Source organism: Euprymna scolopes, chromosome 45 (assembly GCF_053919585.1).
Source record: "Euprymna scolopes isolate OS-2025 chromosome 45, ASM5391958v1, whole genome shotgun sequence".
Taxonomy (NCBI): Eukaryota; Metazoa; Mollusca; class Cephalopoda; order Sepiida; family Sepiolidae; genus Euprymna; species Euprymna scolopes.
Window position 1 is genome coordinate 49,053,642 of NC_136526.1, and position 21,510 is coordinate 49,075,151.

Sequence of the window (21,510 nt, forward strand, 5' to 3'; positions counted from 1 at the left end):
TATATTATTCTAAGAGATTGCCTGACATCTTCAGGGAAGTGGAAAAATAATATTTGGTCATGTCAATGCAATAGAAAGAATTACAAAATTACATTTAAGAGCTTAAAGGACCGAGAAATGAACAGATTGAGTAAAAATGTCCGTCTTTAGGCACAACATTAATAAAGACAGACAAAATTAATAAAGACAGACAAAATTAATAAAGACATAGACAACATTAATAAAGACATAGACAACATTAATAAAGACATAGACAACATTAATAAAGACATAGACAACATTAATAAAGACATAGACAACATTAATAGACATAGACAGCATTAATAACGACATAGACAACATTAATAAAGACATAGACAACATTAATAAAGACATAGACAACATTAATAAAGACATAGACAACATTAATAAAGACATAGACAACATTAATAACGACATAGACAACATTAATAACGACATAGACAACATTAATAAAGACATAGACAACATAAATAAAGACATAGACAACATTAATAACGACATAGACAACATTAATAAAGACAAAGACAACATTAATAAAGACATAGACAACGTTAATAACGACATAGACAACATTAATAAAGACATAGACAACATAATTAAAGACATAGACAACATAGTACAATTATGAGTCCTAAGTAAGCAGCAACAAAAAGCCGAGGAAATGCTGAGTTACGTCTGGTTCGTTAAATGTACAAGTACCAAATCATCATTTAAAATGATCATATAAAATCATCACATAAAATAATCATATAAAATCATCATATAAAATAATCACATAAAATCATCATATAAAATAATCACATAAAATCGTCACATAAAATCATCACATAAAATCATCATATAAACTCATCATATAAAATCATCAGATAAAATTATCATATAAAATCATCACATAAAATCGTCACATAAAATCATCACATAAAATCATCATATAAAATCATCATATAAAATCATCAGATAAAATTATCATATAAAATCATCATAAAATCATCATATAAAATCATCATATAAAATCATCACATAAAATCATCATATAAAATCATCATATAAAATCATCAGATAAAATTATCATATAAAATAATCATAAAATCATCAGATAAAATCATCATATAAAATCATCACATAAAATCATCACATAAAATAATCACATAAAATCATCACATAAAATCATCATATAAAATCATCATATAAAATCATCATATAAAATCATCACATAAAATCATCACATAAAATAATCATATAAAATCATCATATAAAATCATCATATAAAATCATCATATAAAATCATCACATAAAATCATCACATAAAATCATAACATAAAATCATCATATAAAATCATCATATAAAATCATCAGATAAAATCATCATATAAAATAATCATATAAAATAATCATATAAAATCATCATATAAAATCATCATATAAAATCATCATATAAAATCATCACATAAAATAATCATATAAAATCATCATATAAAATCATCATATAAAATCATCATATGAAATCATCACATAAAATCATCACATAAAATCATCATATGAAATCATCATATAAAATCATCATATAAAATCATCATATAAAATCATCACATAAAATCATCACATAAAATAATCATATAAAATCATCACATAAAATCATCATATGAAATCATCACATAAAATAATCATATAAAATCATCACATAAAATCATCACATAAAATCATCACATAAAATCATCATATAAAATCATGACATAAAATCATCATATAAAATCATCATATAAAATAATCACATAAAATCATCACATAAAATCATCACATAAAATCATCATATAAAATCATCACATAAAATCATCACATAAAATCATCATATAAAATCATCATATAAAATCATCATATAAAATCATCATATGAAATCATCACATAAAATCATCACATAAAATAATCACATAAAATCATCACATAAAATAATCACACAAAATCATCATATAAAATCATCATATAAAATCATCATATAAAATCATCATATAAAATAATCACATAAAATTATCATATAAAATTATCATATAAAATCATCATATAAAATCATCACATAAAATCATCATATAAAATTATCATATAAAATTATCACATAAAATCATCATATAAAATAATCATATAAAATCATCATATAAAATCATCATATAAAATCATCATATAAAATCATCATATAAAATTATCATATAAAATTATCATATAAAATTATCACATAAAATTATCATATAAAATCATCATATAAAATAATCATATAAAATGATCATATAAAATGATCATATAAAATGATCATATAAAATCATCATATAAAATCATCATATAAAATCATCATATAAAATCATCATATAAAATCATCATATAAAATCATCATATAAAATAATCATATAAAATCATCATATAAAATCATCATATAAAATCATCACATAAAATAATCATATAAAATCATCATATAAAATTATCATATAAAATAATCATATAAAATCATCATATAAAATCATCATATAAAATTATCATATAAAATTATCATATTTTTATATGATAATTTTATATGATAATTTTATATGATGATTTTATATGATGATTTTATATGATGATTTTATATGATTATTTTATGTGATGATTTTATATGATGATTTTATATGATGATTTTATATGATTATTTTATATGATAATTTTATATGATGATTTTATATGATGATTTTATATGATGATTTTATATGATGATTTTATATGATCATTTTATATGATCATTTTATATGATTATTTTATATGATGATTTTATATGATAATGTTATGTGATAATTTTATAAAATCATATATAAAATTATCATATAAAATCATCATATAAAATCATCACATAAAATTATCATATAAAATCATCATATAAAATTATCACATAAAATCATCATATAAAATTATCATATAAAATCATCATATAAAATCATCACATAAAATCATCATATTAAATTATCATATAAAATTATCACATAAAATCATCATATAAAATAATCATATAAAATCATCATATAAAATCATCATATAAAATCATCATATAAAATTATCATATAAAATTATCATATAAAATTATCACATAAAATTATCATATAAAATCATCACATAAAATAATCATATAAAATGATCATATAAAATGATCATATAAAATCATCATATAAAATCATCATATAAAATAATCATATAAAATCATCATATAAAATCATCATATAAAATTATCATATAAAATAATCATATAAAATCATCATATAAAATCATCATATAAAATCATCACATAAAATAATCATATAAAATCATCATATAAAATCATCACATAAAATCATCACATAAAATAATCATATAAAATCATCATATAAAATCATCATATAAAATCATCATATAAAATCATCACATAAAATAATCATATAAAATCATCATATAAAATCATCATATAAAATCATCATATAAAATTATCATATAAAATCATCATATAAAATCATCATATAAAATCATCATATAAAATTATCACATAAAATCATCATATAAAATCATCACATAAAATCATCACATAAAATCATCATATAAAATCATCATATAAAATCATCATATAAAATCATCATATAAAATCATCATATAAAATAATCAAATAAAATCATCACATAAAATTATCACATAAAATCATCACATAAAATCATCATATAAAATCATCATATAAAATCATCATATAAAATGATCATATAAAATCATCATATAAAATCATCATATAAAATTATCATATAAAATCATCATATAAAATCATCATATAAAATTATCATATAAAATCATCATATAAAATTATCACATAAAATCATCATATAAAATCATCATATAAAATCATCATATAAAATCATCACATAAAATCATCACATAAAATCATCATATAAAATCATCATATAAAATCATCATATAAAATCATCATATTAAATCATCATATAAAATCATCATATAAAATCATCATATAAAATCATCATATAAAATCATCATATAAAATTATCATATAAAATCTTCATATAAAATTATCACATAAAATCATCATATAAAATCATCATATAAAATCATCACATAAAATTATCATATAAAATCATCATATAAAATCATCATATAAAATCATCATATAAAATCATCATATAAAATCATCACATAAAATTATCATATAAAATCATCATATAAAATCATCATATAAAATCATTATATAAAATCATCACATAAAATTATCATATAAAATCATCATATAAAATCATCATATAAAATCATCATATAAAATCATTATATAAAATCATCATATAAAATCATCATATAAAATCATTATATAAAATCATCATATAAAATCATCATATAAAATCATCACATAAAATTATCATATAAAATCATCATATAAAATCATCATATAAAATCATCATATAAAATCGTCATATAAAATCGTCATATAAAATAATCAAATAAAATAATCATATAAAATCATTATATAAAATCATCACATAAAATCATCATATAAAATCATCATATAAAATCATCATATAAAATTATCATATAAAATCATCATATAAAATCATCACATAAAATCATTATATAAAATCATCACATAAAATCATCATATAAAATCATCATATAAAATCATCATATAAAATCATCATATAAAATCATCATATAAAATCATCATATAAAATCATCATATAAAATCATCATATAAAATCATCATATAAAATCATCATATAAAATCATCATATAAAATCATCATATAAAATCATCATATAAAATCATCATATAAAATCATCATATAAAATCATCATATAAAATTATCATATAAAATCATCATATAAAATCATCACATAAAATCATTATATAAAATCATCATATAAAATCATCACATAAAATCATCATATAAAATCATCACATAAAATCATCATATAAAATCATCATATAAAATCATTATATAAAATCATCACATAAAATCATCATATAAAATCATCATATAAAATCATTATATAAAATCATCATATAAAATCATCATATAAAATCATCATATAAAATCATCATATAAAATCATCACATAAAATCATTATATAAAATCATCATATAAAATCATTATATAAAATCATCATATAAAATCATCATATAAAATCATCACATAAAATCATCACATAAAATCATCATATAAAATCATCATATAAAATCATCATATAAAATCATCATATAAAATAATCAAATAAAATAATCATATAAAATCATCATATAAAATCATCATATAAAATCATTATATAAAATCATTATATAAAATCATCATATAAAATCATCACATAAAATCATCATATAAAATAATCATATAAAATCATCACATAAAATCATCAAATAAAATCATTATATAAAATCATCATATAAAATCATCACATAAAATAATCATATAAAATCATTATATAAAATCATCACATAAAATCATCACATAAAATCATCATATAAAATCATCATATAAAATCATCATATAAAATCATCACATAAAATCATCATATAAAATCATCATATAAAATAATCAAATAAAATAATCATATAAAATCATCACATAAAATCATCATATAAAATCATCACATAAAATAATCATATAAAATCATCAAATAAAATCATAAAATAAAATCATCATATAAAATCATCACATAAAATAATCACATAAAATCATCACATAAAATTATCATATAAAATCATCACATAAAATCATCATATTAAATCATCATATAAAATCATCATATAAAATAATCACATAAAATCATCACATAAAATCATCACATAAAATCATCACATAAAATAATCATATAAAATCATCATATAAAATCATTGTATAAAATCATCGTATAAAATCATCATATAAAATCATCATATAAAATCATCATATAAAATCATCATATAAAATCATCATATAAAATGATCATATAAAATTTTCATATAAAATCATCATATAAAATCATCATATAAAATCATCATATAAAATCATCATATAAAATCATCACATAAAATGATCATATAAAATCATCATATAAAATCATCACATAAAATGATCATATAAAATCATCATATAAAATCATCACATAAAATCATCACATAAAATGATCATATAAAATCATCATATAAAATCATCATATAAAATCATCATATAAAATCATCATATAAAATCATCATATAAAATTATCATATTAAATCATCATATTTTAAATCATATAACATCATGATTTAAAATCAGCATATAAAATCATCACATAAAATCATCATATAAAATCATCATATAAAATCATCATATAAAATCATATAAAATCATCACATGAAATCATCACATGAAATCATCATATAAAATCATCATATAAAATCATCACATAAAATAATCACATAAAATCATATAACATCATGATTTAAAATCAGCATATTAAATCATCACATAAAATAATCATATAAAATCATCCCATAAAATCATCACATAAAATCATCATATAAAATCATCGTATGAAATCATCATATAAAATCATCGTATGAAATCATCATATCAAATCATATATAATCATATAAAATCATCATATAAAATAATCATATATAATCATATAAAACAATCATATAAAACAATCATATAAGATCAAGATATAAAATCATCATATATAATCATCATATAAGTTATGTATAATCATCATATAAAACCATCATAAAAAATCATTATATAAAATCCTTACAATTGTAATAACATGCATTTGAGTTGAGCTGCAGTTGCAACCAGTATCTTTTTAAGTTGATCATTATTTATTATTATTAGCTTTTGTCTCTTAGAATGCCTTTTTATCTTTTCTATCGATATGGTTTCCCTTTTACCATCAATGTCTGGGACAACCAGATTTTTTAAGTTGATCATTGCTCGACGCTAATAATCAATTTCCCGCTAGAATACACTTATGCAGCTTCACCTTTCACACTCCAAAACAACTGCAAAAAGCTCCCGTTCTATGTAAGCATAATATTGTTCAGTCTCTGTTAAAGATTTCAATGCAATAGCTGTATATTTTAGTTGTAAGAGTTTTATAATGCAAAAGATACGAACTCCATCGAACTGTATAAATTGACTGTGATTTATGAGTCTGTGACGGGTCAATGTACTTTCGTAATCCACCAGCTTGATAGTAATTACTTTTGTTATATAGCATGGAATGATAAAATTATGTGGTGGACTTAAGAATCCATACATTAATGTCATATATTTTTAGGACGATATAAAATAATCATATTAAACCCTTGCAATTGTAACATCATATGTTTTAAATGAGATTGAGTTGCAACCAGATTTTCTTATGTTGATCATTGCTAGAGGCCAATAATTAATTTTCAGCTGGAATGCACTTTAATATATATAACTCATTAACCGTTTACACGCAAAAATAACTGCAAGAAGCTTTCACTCTGTGTTGACATGTTATTGTTTAGTCTTTGTTGAAGATTTTGATGCAATCGCTTTTTGTTTTTCTTCTTGGAAACCCTCTACATGATGCAGTGACTTGAATGACGCTTTGTTTTGCAGGGTCACAGTATGACATCCACATTTCTTTGCAAATCAAATCCTTGATTTGCTGGAACGATTGCTGGTGATTTTCTGTCCCCTGTTATGCCGATTTTCATGAGGTCTCAATGTTGCTATGAAATCTGACAGGTGTGAGATGAAGGGTGGCGTATATGTAATGATGGCAACATCATCAGAAAAACAGCATCTATGATCATGTTAATGTTCTGGATGAACACATCCTGAAACACTATCAAATAAAACGGCATCTCTAAGATGAAGTCAATATTCTGGCTGAACACATCCTGAAACACCATCAGATAAAACGGCATCTATGATCATTTCAATATTCTGGATGAAGACATCCTGAAACACCATCAAATAAAAAGGCATCTCTAAGATCATTTCATCATAAAATAAGACGACGCATTTAAACATTTTTCATTGTTTTAATTTTGCAGAATGCATATAAAATTTATATCTTTTCTTAAAATTCATATTTTAATTTTTTTTTTATTTTGCAGAGAATCATGGATTCATGGGGAAAACAAGTACCATGGTATTTGAATTGATCTTCATTTTCTTTGTGAATTGAAAATTAAAAATGTCTTTCAAAGATATTGTTAAATGTTAATGAATGTTTGTGCGAATTGCCTACGATTTAAAAAAAATACCAAGTTTAAAACATCTGATGATATGTTAAACAAAACATTTTCTTGTCAATTATATGTATTTTCTCGTATTAGTTTATTTACTAGTTCAAATGCTAGTCATAAATGCATGCGCATAATGTACATGGCCTTAGATATGAGTAATCAACTCAGAAATTCATGCATATGATTAAATTTCTAAGCCATATAAATTGAAAATTGTAAATGATTCAAAATTAATTCAGTTTTCACATACTTTACAGAGAATCAATTTATACTAAAATATCTGAAAAAGTGCGCCTTCAAATATGAGTCATAAATCTAATATTAGAAAGGATTCATATTCTTGTAAAGTGTGTGGTTCTTGCTTTACAAATAAACATTATGTGGTTATTCATATGCGAACACATACTGGAGAGAAACCATATTCTTGTGAAATATGTGGCTCTTCTTTTGCAATGAAGCAAAATATGTTGAAGCACATGCGAATACATACTGGGGAAAAACCGTATTCTTGTGAAGTATGTGGTTTATCTTTTAGAATGAAACAGCATATGTTGCAACATATGCGAACACATACTGGAGAGAAACCATATTCTTGTGAAGTATGTGGCTTTTCTTTTACAATAAAACAAAATATGTTGCAACATATGCGAACACATACTGGAGAGAAACCATATTCTTGTGTAGTATGTGACTCTTCTTTTACTCAAAAACAAAATATGTTGAAACATTTGCGAACTCACACTGGAGAGAAACCATATTCTTGTGAAGTATGTGGCTCTTCTTTTAGACAGAAACATCATATGTTTGAACATATGCGAATGCATACTGGAGAGAAACCATATTCTTGTGAAGTATGTGACGTTTTTTTTTCAAAGAAACAGCATATGTTGAAACACATGCAAACGCATAAAAACTGTAAAAAGTGAGAAAGCATACTCTTGTGAAGTATGTGGCTATTTATTTTAGAGAAACAAGGTATGATGAAGCATGCAAATGCATACTAAAACCTTGTAGCATTATACACTTCCCTCAGGGAGCAGCAACAAATCTGCCGCTGAAATCTACATTGATAAAAACGGTCCCTAATTTTTAACAGAAAAAATAATGGGAGTCCAGAGCAAAAATCAAGACACCATGCTGGAAATAACCTCCAAAATCTGGAAACGACGTCACTTATAATTCCTTTTAAAATTTCCAACACTGATATTTATTCTATCACTAAAGGCTTGATCCCAACTTGAAATACACATACTTGTGAAAGTATTTATCATTCGGACTAATGTTCTCATCTTGAGTGAGATTTTCACAACATTTCGATCAATGTAACCTCCAACCTTCAGGTGTATCTTGTTGAACTCAGGAATGTTTCTCTCAAACTCGGGAATTTGGATGGAATTTAGAACGGAATCCTTTATTTACTTCATCAGGGTAGCATGTTCTTGTTCGGTCAGCCATGACTGGATAGAGATCTTAAGTAATTCGCAATTGTATTTTTCAGTTGCCCACACTAAGAATTGAACTTTCAACCTTCAGGAAAATATCACTGGTGAATCTACACTGCAATGAATGATCTCAAATAAAAGAATTCCTTGTCGCCCCTGAAGTGAAGGATTGGCTTAAGAACATCTCCAGGCTTAGTGGAAAATATGACATACATACATTTAAAGAGATGAACAAAGCAAAGGAACTCTATGAGAAGATCCTGCTACCTGCCCAAAGAATAAAAAAAGAACACGAGAATAGTCAGTGATTGGAAAATAGTTTAAGCAAAATGCTCGACTGTTCTACTGTAGCTTCATTAGAGACACCATAACGGTAGATAAGCCACCCAAAACATGAGATAAACTTCTATGTTGTAAAATAAGATTAACTTCAATTAATAGGTTCAATAGATCCTAGATTTTTGCAAAAAGCAACAAAAAAAGAATGCCAGAAATGTTAGAGTCAGAAATAACAGCTGGCCTGATAAAAAAACTGAACAGGTTAAAGAATAACAAATATAGAAACTTACCTTTTTCCTGGCTTAAGCAACTAACAGTACTGCATAGCCATTATGGTTAATTCCATCTCAAATCATCCAAACCATGTCACCCTTACCTCTCAGATTTTTTCCAAACTTTCACCATATGTTGGTATCATAAAAACTAAGGAATCCTGAAAATTGAGTGTTTAACTCTAAGCCGTTCCAGAAATATCGCAATTTTGGGATTTAACATATATCACGTTGAGGCACAAATTCGCAAAATTATGAAATTACGTTTTTGGGCATAAATCAAATTCTAGACTAGGTAGAACCTTGAAAATTTGCATGGACAAGGTTTTCTACACAAGGAATCCAAAAATCACGTTTAAAATACCTGAAAATGAAGTGTTTCTGGGTCATTGAACTTTTAAGCCCAGATTCGGGTATTGGTCTAAGGCGACCCAAAAAAATATGTGGCATTATTTTATGATACCAACATATGGTGAAAGTTTGAAAAAAAATCTGAGAAGGGTGTCAAAGATGTTTTTTCTGGATGATTGGAGATGGAATTACCCTTATATGAGATGCTTCAACAGACTTGCAGATTAAAGAGGCCACAGCAACATTACTGTTAGAAGGGTAATAGCCGAAACCACTATAAATAATTTCCCACACTCTTTATCTGTGCCTAAACCAAAATATAGCTTCCATGAACAAGTCTTCTTTCTTAGGACTGCACACCTGTGGAACTCTCTTACGAATACCTGCTTTCCAGCTGACTACGATCTGATTGTCTTCAAGTCCAATGTAAATAAGTTCATGATGAACCATCCCCCAAGTAATCGAATTTACAAAATTCCCACTACTTATGTTTACTGTGCAATAATCACATTGACTAATGTACACCCATTAACCCTTATCCTCGAGTGGCCTCTGAAAACAATACAGTTTTATTTCCATGCAGCCAACTGATGATGGTAGTGACGAGAGAGAACGTCGGTAGGTGAGTGTGTTCGGTGGCTGATTGAGTGGGATTAACAAAAAAGTGATTTTTTTCCTCTTCCTTCTCCAGAAAATCGTTTCTTTAATAAAAACACATTGTATGTATAAAGATAAGTATGTATATGTATGTAATATGTATTTGAACAATTGAATTAAATGTCATAGCTTCCTTTTACAAAGTACATGTTCTGTATATGTCCATATGTTCCGCCTCATCTGAGGTTTGGCCCTTGGGCCAAGATCAAAGTGTAGTATCTGTTCCGGCAGATACTGCAAGCTATGACTAGCAAAGACCAGATGTGGGGGCAACCCCACATGCCTGACCTTTAACCAGCTCCCATTTCCCACCTCTCGGGAGCTGGTCCCCTTTTTCCCTTCCCCCTCCCTTCACTCCTCACATTAAAAATCGGCCTTGTGCCTAATTTGCTCGGTGGGGGAGCAAATAAATACCATCTGTTCCGGCAGATACTGCAAGCAAAGACCATATGTAGAGCCAGCCCCACATATAAGACCTTGGTCAATTTAGGGGCAACCATTCATACCAATTGTAACTATCCAGCTCCCCTATTCCCCGAGGAGTTGGTCCCATTTCTCCTTCACTTCTCACTTTAAAAACCGGCCTTGTGCTTAATTTGCTTGGTCGGGGAGCAAATAAATATGCTGTCTATGTCCATGTATTTAAACAAATAAAGTGTCATGGCTTCCTCTGTGAATGTATACATTCTGTATATGTCTGCATAAGGTATTGTGCATGTATGTATATCTATGTATTTGTATATATTTAAAAAGGGGGAATTTCTTTTACACACACCTTATACCAAGATATTTATATATTTTTGTCTGACTAATGAAAATAAAGATGAATTTCTAAAAATGGGAAAATAAATATTTTATTTTTTATTTTTAATTTTACACTATTAAATCAAATTAGTGTGAAAGAACATTTTCATTATATCGAAAGAGGGGGATGTTAAAATGTTTTTTTATTTATAATAAGGGTATGATCAGAAGAATTTTGACGGTCTTATTTATAACTAACTTAGGACAATTAACCAATGAGAAGCCTCCGACCTCATTCTAAAAATATCGAATTTTAGATTCAAGTCAGTTCAATATCAGTTCCCATCTTAACAAAACTGAACCACTGCTGATCCTGATTACATTGATTCTTTTTGCGATCTAACGCCACAATGTTTGTTCTAGAGAATTAGTCAACACTTGAGATTGTGACTTCATTGATTCTTCACCGATTTGATCTACTACCGCCATCTTTATCAACATAATGGCTCAATACTTAACATTAACCATCAACATCTTGTGACTATCGTAAGCATTGAACATTATCTGATAAGCTCCTAAAATCTAAACTTCAAAATTATACATCAACAGCAACATTTGAGGCAGCAGAGCAACTACTATCACGAAACTGCCTAAACAATTTGGACAGGACTGTCTCACAAATGAGACAGAATTAGAAAACATGCAACGGAAATAACTTCAAAATGTTGCCAAATGCACATCAAGAGCTCTGAAAAAATAAAACTGGAAGAATGTATCAACGAACTGTGTGCTCAAAATTTTCATTTTAAATTTACCGAAGAGGATATAGATAAGGGTGGGTCTATAGACTGGCTAAAAATACGATCGTTTCACTATGATCAGTAGAGAATTATAATGGTTGTATAATGTCAATGCTTGGTGAGCAATGATTTTAATGAAATGATCAATCTAACTAATGAAAGAAAGTGAACGTTCTGCCATACATAATAATGAGGTTAGGGTTAGGATTGTAAGTCACCTGACATCAAGTTGTGAGGTTCTGCTGAGGTATAGTTAATATACGACATGACACAACACACCTGAATACTCCACTGGGTGATGCATAAAAAGTTAAATATTGAATGCAGCAGCAAGGCTGGAATATATAACCGAATAAACATTTCGAATGTCATACACCATCCACTATTATAATGCAATCCTTACAGCTATGTACCTAGAAAACGGAGCCATAAAACCTGACAGAGTAATATGGGACAAGAAGGATAAAGAAGCAGACTTAGAATTCAATGTCCCTAATGATGCTGATTTAAACCTACTTATCCAGAGAATTAGCCTCCCCTTTCTTTCCCACAATGGGCATTCACAACTCGCACGTTTTCTGCACTGCTACTATATGTAAAGAAATTATCAGTCCTTTTGCAATAATATTCACACAGCACTTCTGGCAATGTCTTCTTTGAAAATCGAAAAGCAACCCCGAACATGAACCACACATGAAATTTATATTAATTCTTTCGATCTGCAAAGTAAAAAGATCATCAGCAAAATTAAAAAAATATAAAAGGTCTAATCAAACGGAAGCTCTCCATAGTCTTCACAACGTTTGTTCAAACGAAAGAATGCGGCCTAAATACACTATATATATATATATATATATATGCAGCATTTTTTTCATTTAAACAACAGAGAACTTTACTTTAGCTATAACATTTTTATTTTTCTGGTGACGTTTTTGTGTATAGATCAAAGTATTAATAAATGTTCCATAGTTAGATTTGTCTCTTCGAGGCATGTCGCAATTTTGTTGCTTTTCGTCTTTCATCAAAACATGGTCAAGAATGTGTAAGATTTGGTTGTGGTGACAGGGTGAATGGTAGAAGTCGGAAAAACGTTAATGCATGCAAAGCCGTTTTGTGCCCTTTAGGGAAGTAGAGGGAGAGTCTAGTTTTGAGGTGATGGCAGGGTCACAGAGGGGAAGGGGGTTACGATGGACATTTTAAAATGTTTTAGGTGGATAGATAAGTAACCATATTAGGATACAAAAAGACCCCACACTCAACACAATATACGGTAACACTCCCCTATTTGTGCGAAACGACAGCTCCCCACCTTACATTCCTTACTCACATCCACTTGGATTAACCGCACCCTCACATCTCAAGGAAACAAACCTTGCAATAAGCCCAGATATATAATATGTACACATATTAGCACCAACAGCACATTCCCCCCTCCAGGCACTAACATCCATCTCAAACTCCACCCCCTCTAAATTGCAATGGCTCAAATGCAATATATCTGCTAAAAAGGCAATTACACGGGTGAAACAGACCTGGAGTACTGACTACGCCTTAATAACTACAAACACACCATTAGAGACAAATCTACATGGCATCCAGTAGCTATCATCTATAATTTACCTAACCAGACAATAGACAACATCAGATGCATCCTTATATAATCCAATTTTATTACGCAAAACTAGAGACAAAAAATCTTTAATCTTTTAATGTTAGTTTCATGGTGTATTATTTGTGTGTTGCTGACTATAACTTTCTAACACTGGATTGGTTGGTTGTTTTTGCTTTACGCCATATCAACCCTTTTGAGGTTATTTAATGCCGAATCCAGTGATTTTGAAGAACAATTTTTTCATAGAGTATATTTGGGTTTTTTTTAGTCGGTTTCTGTTTAACCCGTAGTTGGGACCCTAACAGGTACTACCAGTCCAGGTCAGAGGTGACCTAGGAGCAATGGCAATTAAAAGGTGGCTTTACACTCCCCAAAGCCCGCAAGCTGGGGCCTCACCATCGGATATAGTTTAAGGTCATATCCAGGACCTCTAACACTGGGGACATTTATGTTTTTATGTAAATGTTGTAATATAGCACTAGTTTCTGCATTATGCATTGTAAGGTGTCAGGATAACATGGTCATTGTGTAACTGACATAACCAACGTAACTATGTTTTTCAGTAATATAGGAGTTACATTATCCCGGCGGTATTGTAAATTATAGATGAGGTTAGTTCTCTCTAGGGGAGGAATAGATTTTGAGTTTTCATTTTTTTTATAATGTATAATAAGCCCAAGTTTATTTTTGTCAGTGGGGGAAACATATTTATGAATAATATTTTGAATGTTTTTTTCTTCAAATTTAAATCCTAGTTGCAAAAGAAAACGTTTATTGCATTGGGATTTTGATGTTGATTGGTATTAGTATTTGTGGTAGTGCTTTTTTTTTTAAGTTCCAGGGCATTGATTTTATTTGCTGGTCGACTATGTAGTTTGGAAATCAGTTATTGATCTGACCTTGCTTGTTTTTTTGTTTTTTTCGAGTAGTAGTGTTTATTGTTAGAGGAGATTAGGTTGGTATGGTTAAGAAGGTTTTTATTATGGCTATCTTATATAAGTGAGGGCATTCGCTCTTAACATTTAGGAGACAAGCGTTAAGGCTAGTAGGTTTTTTTTGTAATTTTGGAGGTGCTGAAGTTGTTAGAAGTATCAATGAGGACGTCAAGGAAAGGAATTTTATTATTAACAATCATTTCTATTGTGAATTTAAATATCGATTTATCTTGAAAGAGCTACTGAAGTTCATTGTTATCGACTAGGATGAGAATATCGTCAACATACCGAACATAGGTAGAGGGTTTGCTGGTGTAATTAAATATCTGGTTTTCAAGATTACTCCTGTAGAACTCGCTAAATAGTGGACCGAGGATGGAAGCCATTGAGACTCCGCCTATTTTGGTGTCAATATTCCCTTTATAGTCGTAAAAGGGTACCACAGTGGTACAAACTAATAATATTTTAAAGTATTCTTTTGTTGATTTTAAGAGTAGGGAGAGACAGGTATATGTTGTTAGGATAATGTCTATGTTTTTTTTACAGGAATATTTGTTAATAGACTTTCTACATTTATCCAGTAACAATGAAATAACAATGTCCCTAATCCGCTTTGAGGAGTGTAACTATTTAGCAGATATAACCTCTACAAACTAACCCAATAACATTAACTAACCACACGGGGTCGCAGAAATACCTGGATTAGAACCCAGGCGCGGAGCAAACCCTCTCAGTGGTGACGGACCCAGTAGATCTTTCCAGATCATCCGTCTAGGAGAAGGAAAACTCTGAAACTAAACCAAAGAGGAGGGAGGCCTCTTCAGTCTTGGATGACAACCTTCCTAGAGCTGGTGACTCAATCAAATTACCGGTTTGCAAACCTAAAATGCTTAAGGAGTAGATAGGTCCTGCCTATCGCCCGGCTTCCATACTCCTTCTTTGCCTATTAGTCAGGCGCAGAGATACTATCACAGTGATTCGACAGAAACACCCAGTGGTAGATCTTGTTTCTTGTCTAGGGCAATGAACGCCGTTTCCCCACTCCAGACACACCCCATCCCTAAAGCGATTACTGTTGTTGGGTTGTTTAGTTTTAAGGATTTGTAGTTGTTCATCTGTTGATTTGACACTGTATTTACTCGGTAGATATGGGCCAATGAGATCATTGAGTACTTTGGTTAATAAGTAGATTAGGGGTGTTAACCTGTGATATGATGGGTCGTGGCGGAGAGTTCGGTTGATGTATTTTTGCCGTTCCTTATAAATATCCACATGTATACTCACTGTTAATTTTGGGAAGTTGATAATTTTGAATTTGGGCATTATTAGTATTTCGCGTTTATTTTCTTGACGAAAACTAACAAAATCGCAGCATGCTTCGAAGTAACAAATTTTACTATAAGACATTTATTAATACCTTTGATCTATACACAAAAATCACCAGAAAAATTGAAAAAGCAAAAAGATATAACTAAACAAAAGTTATCTTTTGTTTTTAACAATATATATATATATATATATATATATATATAGTCTAGCAGGGCGACCCAATGTTGTTCAGGATTTAAAAATGGTTAACAAATGTTCCACACTTCTATTACTTTTATTGTCATCGCTCATTCGTCAATCAAATCAACTGATTGCTTGCTCTAGTCAGGAACTCACCGCTGTGCACTGGAAGGAAGCTTCACATGCCTCCCTGTAGTGACTTAGTCCACAGTTCATTGTAGTCTACATTGCAATGCAGAAAACCTACTGTTGATTTTATGAAATTATTTCTAATGTAATATAATGACTTGCATTAAGTTTTAAATGCAAAAGTCAAGTACAATGATTCAATCATACTATAAACAAAAGCGTTCATTTTGAATGCGCCCCTGTCTTATCAAAGATTCTACTGTTGATTTTATAGGCCGAGCCATTCTGCTTGTGTGGTGATAGAACTTCTTGAATGCAATTATGTTGGTAGGCTGCACAAAAGCGTTAACTTTGTCCAAAATTGGATAGTTTTTCTTTAATCAGATTTCTTCGATAATCGATTTTTAATACTGATCAGAGTTATTCCGATACAAAACCTATCTAAATACACTCCCAGACATAAGGTACATGTGTATAAAAAAATTTTAAATCGGCCCGGTCGTTTTTGAGTCTATATGGAATGAACTCCCAGACACACTGAGACAAAGTACCTTATATATATATATATATATATATATATATATATATATATATATATATATATATATATATATATAGGAGCCTTAAACCTATTTTTATTTCTAGTTGTTAATATCACTGTTTATTACTAATTATTACTATACATTAATATATATATATATATATATATATATATATATATATATATATATATATATATACATCAGAATAAAATTACCTAACAATCAACTGCTATGGAAACCTATCATTATAAGTCTTACAAGATATTACAAGCAGTGATATTCTATAAGCACTCTCCCACCTAAATAAGAATTGCTCGATATACAAGATAGAGCAAATAAATCAAATTTTAGTCATTCAATTAATTTAAAAGTTCATGACGTGAAATGTTTTAATTTCAAATCAAAATATTTTTATTATTCTATATAAAACAAAGAATACATTTGACATATTATAACTCCTTATCCTATCCTCTCTGAAGAGATGGTAGACATCGAAATTCTATAGGATAAGGAGTTATAATATTTCAAATGTATTAAGTAATTTTAAATAAATATGTATATTAACTTATATGTGTTTATAGATAAAAAATGTGTTTCGAAGAAATATGTGTATGAATTTTATGTATTTATAGCATATAATTTGTGTCAAAAATATATACATATATATATATATATATGTATTATTACGAATTCAATTATTAATGCAAACAGACAATAATAACAACACGTTCGTGAGTTCGTAATAAAAAATAATAATAAAAGACATTCATGAAATACAATGAACATTAAAACACGCAGGCCCTGGGTTCAATACACCTCACTGAAATAGAAAAATGGGGAGACTCTTTCAAAGCCAGAAATATACAGTAGATAAACGAACAGCGTATGAAAATAACGAAAACACAACACACAATGGTAACTTTCAAAGTTAAATTTTATTATAAAACACTAAACTACGGTAGGGAAGGGGTAAGGAGGTTAAGTAAAAATAAAAGAAACAGATTGCAAGGGTAAGGAAGGGGTATTTGAAAATACCAACGAGAAATATATCAAAACAAAAAAAATGTATCTTCAGTCCAGACAAAATGAATTCGTTGATATAATATATGAGAGAGGCATCTCATGGTTTTTATGTTTCTTTTCTCTTTTGTTTTTCTTTTAACTTTCAAAGTGAACTTTAACCTTCATTTTATTTGCCTCGGGCGACAGTTCATGGCACGCGGCATTCCTATATCGTATCCATCCAATGCTTTGGCTGTTCTCAGAGTATCCTGTCTCTTGTGTTTGTGAAACCAACATCCTGCATTTCGACGACGCCAGCCTGCTCTCCCAGGAATTACTTCCTTTATTTCGCTGTTGATATGGAGTTTCTCCCAGATATTATCTCCTTTGACGGTTTCAAGCTGCTCCCTCACTTTTCCATCGCTGTCGAGTGGGAACTTCGCACATCCGCTTGGTGCACCAGCCAAGCAGTAAATGTTGTGCCAAAAGGTCTCTCTTCCTCCTTTTCCCCTCTCTCTCTCCCCCTCTTAGTACATTTCTTAGCCCTTTCTTTTTTCTTTGTTGCCTAGCAACCAGCAGGGTCGAAAGACGGGGTTTTGACCAAGGTCACCAGCCACCTGCTAGCCTGCGTACTAGACGCCTCTCTCACCTCTCTCTCCTTCTCTTCCATACTCATTAACTTTCTCTCTCTCTTGAAAATCATGTTCATTTTGCCTTTGATAAAATAATAAAATAACAAGATAAACACCAAAATTCTACATTTCTCGTTGGAGCGTAATTAAATATTTCAACTTTTAATTAAATACGTAATCCAATTTATGGATTCAATCACATTCCCCCACCAGAACAAATGAAAAAGTGTCACATAGGAAAATTTTTCATTAAATTTAAGACGGAGTTCACATGTTTCACATGTCATACAAACTTCGATCATTTTTTAAAATTTAGCCTTCTGACATATTTCTCAACGGAATGTCACTTTTCTCATAATCTCTATGGTCTGTTTTACTTAGTTGCTTTTTATAATCACAATCATCTTCATCTCTATATATACAACTATAAATATATATATATATATATATATATATATATATATATATATATATATATATATATATATATCATTGACCACATACTCTCTGTTTATACTTCGGCTAACAAGCACATTTGCGGTGACTTTAATGTCAATAATATGGAATGGCTGACTTACTCAAATAAGACCGATGACGAGGGGAGGTTCTGTCATGATTTTGCCATTGCTTATGACCTCACTCAGATTGTTCATGAACCCACCCGTATGCCCGATACTACCGGTCAGTATGCAAGTCCTCTAGACCTTTTCCTCACAACATCCCCTGAGCTGTGTTCCTGTTTCGTTCTCTCTCCTCTGGCATCCTCAGACCACTCCGTGGTATCAGTTAAGATAAAAATGAAATGTAATAAGTCTTTAAACGTACGTCTCCACCGTACTGTATACCGATACTCTATGGCTGACTGGGATAGCTTCCGTACATTCATATCTGATCTCCGTCTGCATTCCATGTTTAAAAAGGATGTGTCCTCTATAGTATCAGACCTGAATGGTTTATTGTAGGCATAGACCGATTCATACCATCCAAAAAATTCCAACAAAAACCTAACAGCCAGCCATGGTTTTCCCCAGGATGTGCTGCTGCTATCACGCAAAGAAATCACTTTTTCTAAAGCTAACAACATAATAGATGTACTGAGACTAAAGCTGCTTTCAGGACTGCCAGCAACCACTGTAAAAGAGTAATAAAAAATGCAAGAGAGCTATATGCTCAGTCTGTTAACTCCAAAGTAACTGAGCAGCGGCTTGGTTCCCACCAGTTTTGGCAAATAGCAAACATAATTCTGAACAGAAGCATGCGTTCTATCCCAACCATTATCAATGGACCTGAGGTCATCTCGTCAGCATCAGAAAAGGCCAAACTATTTGCCAAGAACTTTGCAGAATTCTACCCTAAACGACGAATACCATCAACATCATAGTATTTCCTCCTATAACAGACAACACGCTATGCAACATACAAATATCTGTGCATGAGGTGGCCAAGCTAATCAAGAACCTTGATTCCAGTAAAGCAACTGGCCCTGACGGCATTCCAGTTATAGTGCTGAAAAAGCTCCAACCAAAATTGCCTTCGTACTTATAAAACTGTTTAAGCGTTGCCTTAAGAAGTGCTTTGCAACATCCTGGAAGACCTCATCAGTATGCCTTGTATTTAAGAATTTAGGCGAAAAGTTATCTCTCTCTCATTAGAGACCAATAAGTCTCCCATGTGTCATGAGTAAGTTACTGGAATCCATATTAAATAAAGAAGTAGTCAACCACCTCAGCAGAAACAATCTTCTAAGTAATATGCAATATGGTTTCCGCTCTTCAAGATCTACAGCAGATGTGCTAACGGTTGTATCTCATAGTATTATTGAATCTCTTGACAAAGTGTTCCTTTCTAGATCAATTGCTCTTGACATATCAAAGGCCTTCGATATGGTATGGCATAAGAGCCTACTTCACAAGATTTCCAGCTACGGTATAACTGGAAATGTTTTCTCAATTATTAAATCATGTCTCTTCGATAGGTTCATAAGAGTAGTATGATGGGCAGAAATCAGGGGCCCACAGTATTAATGCTGGAGTCCCTCAGGGCTCCATCCTAGGCCCTACTCTCTTCCTGATCTACATCAATGAACTCCCAAAACATATACTTAAATCATTCGTTGACATCTATGCTGATAACACGACCATCCATGGCAACACATCAAAGGCCGTAAATGACAAACTTCTCTCTGATTGTCTCTCCTCTGATCTTGAGCGTGTGGTACAGTGGGGGAAGAGATGGCTGGTTACTTTTTATGCATCCAAAACCAAGCTTCTATCTTTACATCATCAATGCTCTGATCCCCATCTGGCATCAATTGAAATGGGTGGCTCTCGTCTTGGGGAGGCTCCATGTTTTGACAAGCTTCT

General features: G+C 29.6%; 1 long non-coding RNA gene across 2 annotated transcripts in view; it reads left to right on the plus strand.

Moving 5' to 3' along the window:
- The window catches only part of LOC145269563 (uncharacterized), a 106,055-nt gene that overhangs the window by 64,279 nt on the left and 20,266 nt on the right, over positions 1 to 21,510 (plus strand). Inside the window, exon 3 of one of the 2 annotated variants that reach the window (XR_013865097.1) lies at positions 8,110 to 8,144. This is a non-coding gene — a long non-coding RNA (uncharacterized LOC145269563). Of the gene's footprint in view, positions 1 to 8,109; positions 12,076 to 21,510 lie in introns of those variants that run through there. The other variant, XR_013865095.1, reaches the window with a different exon arrangement.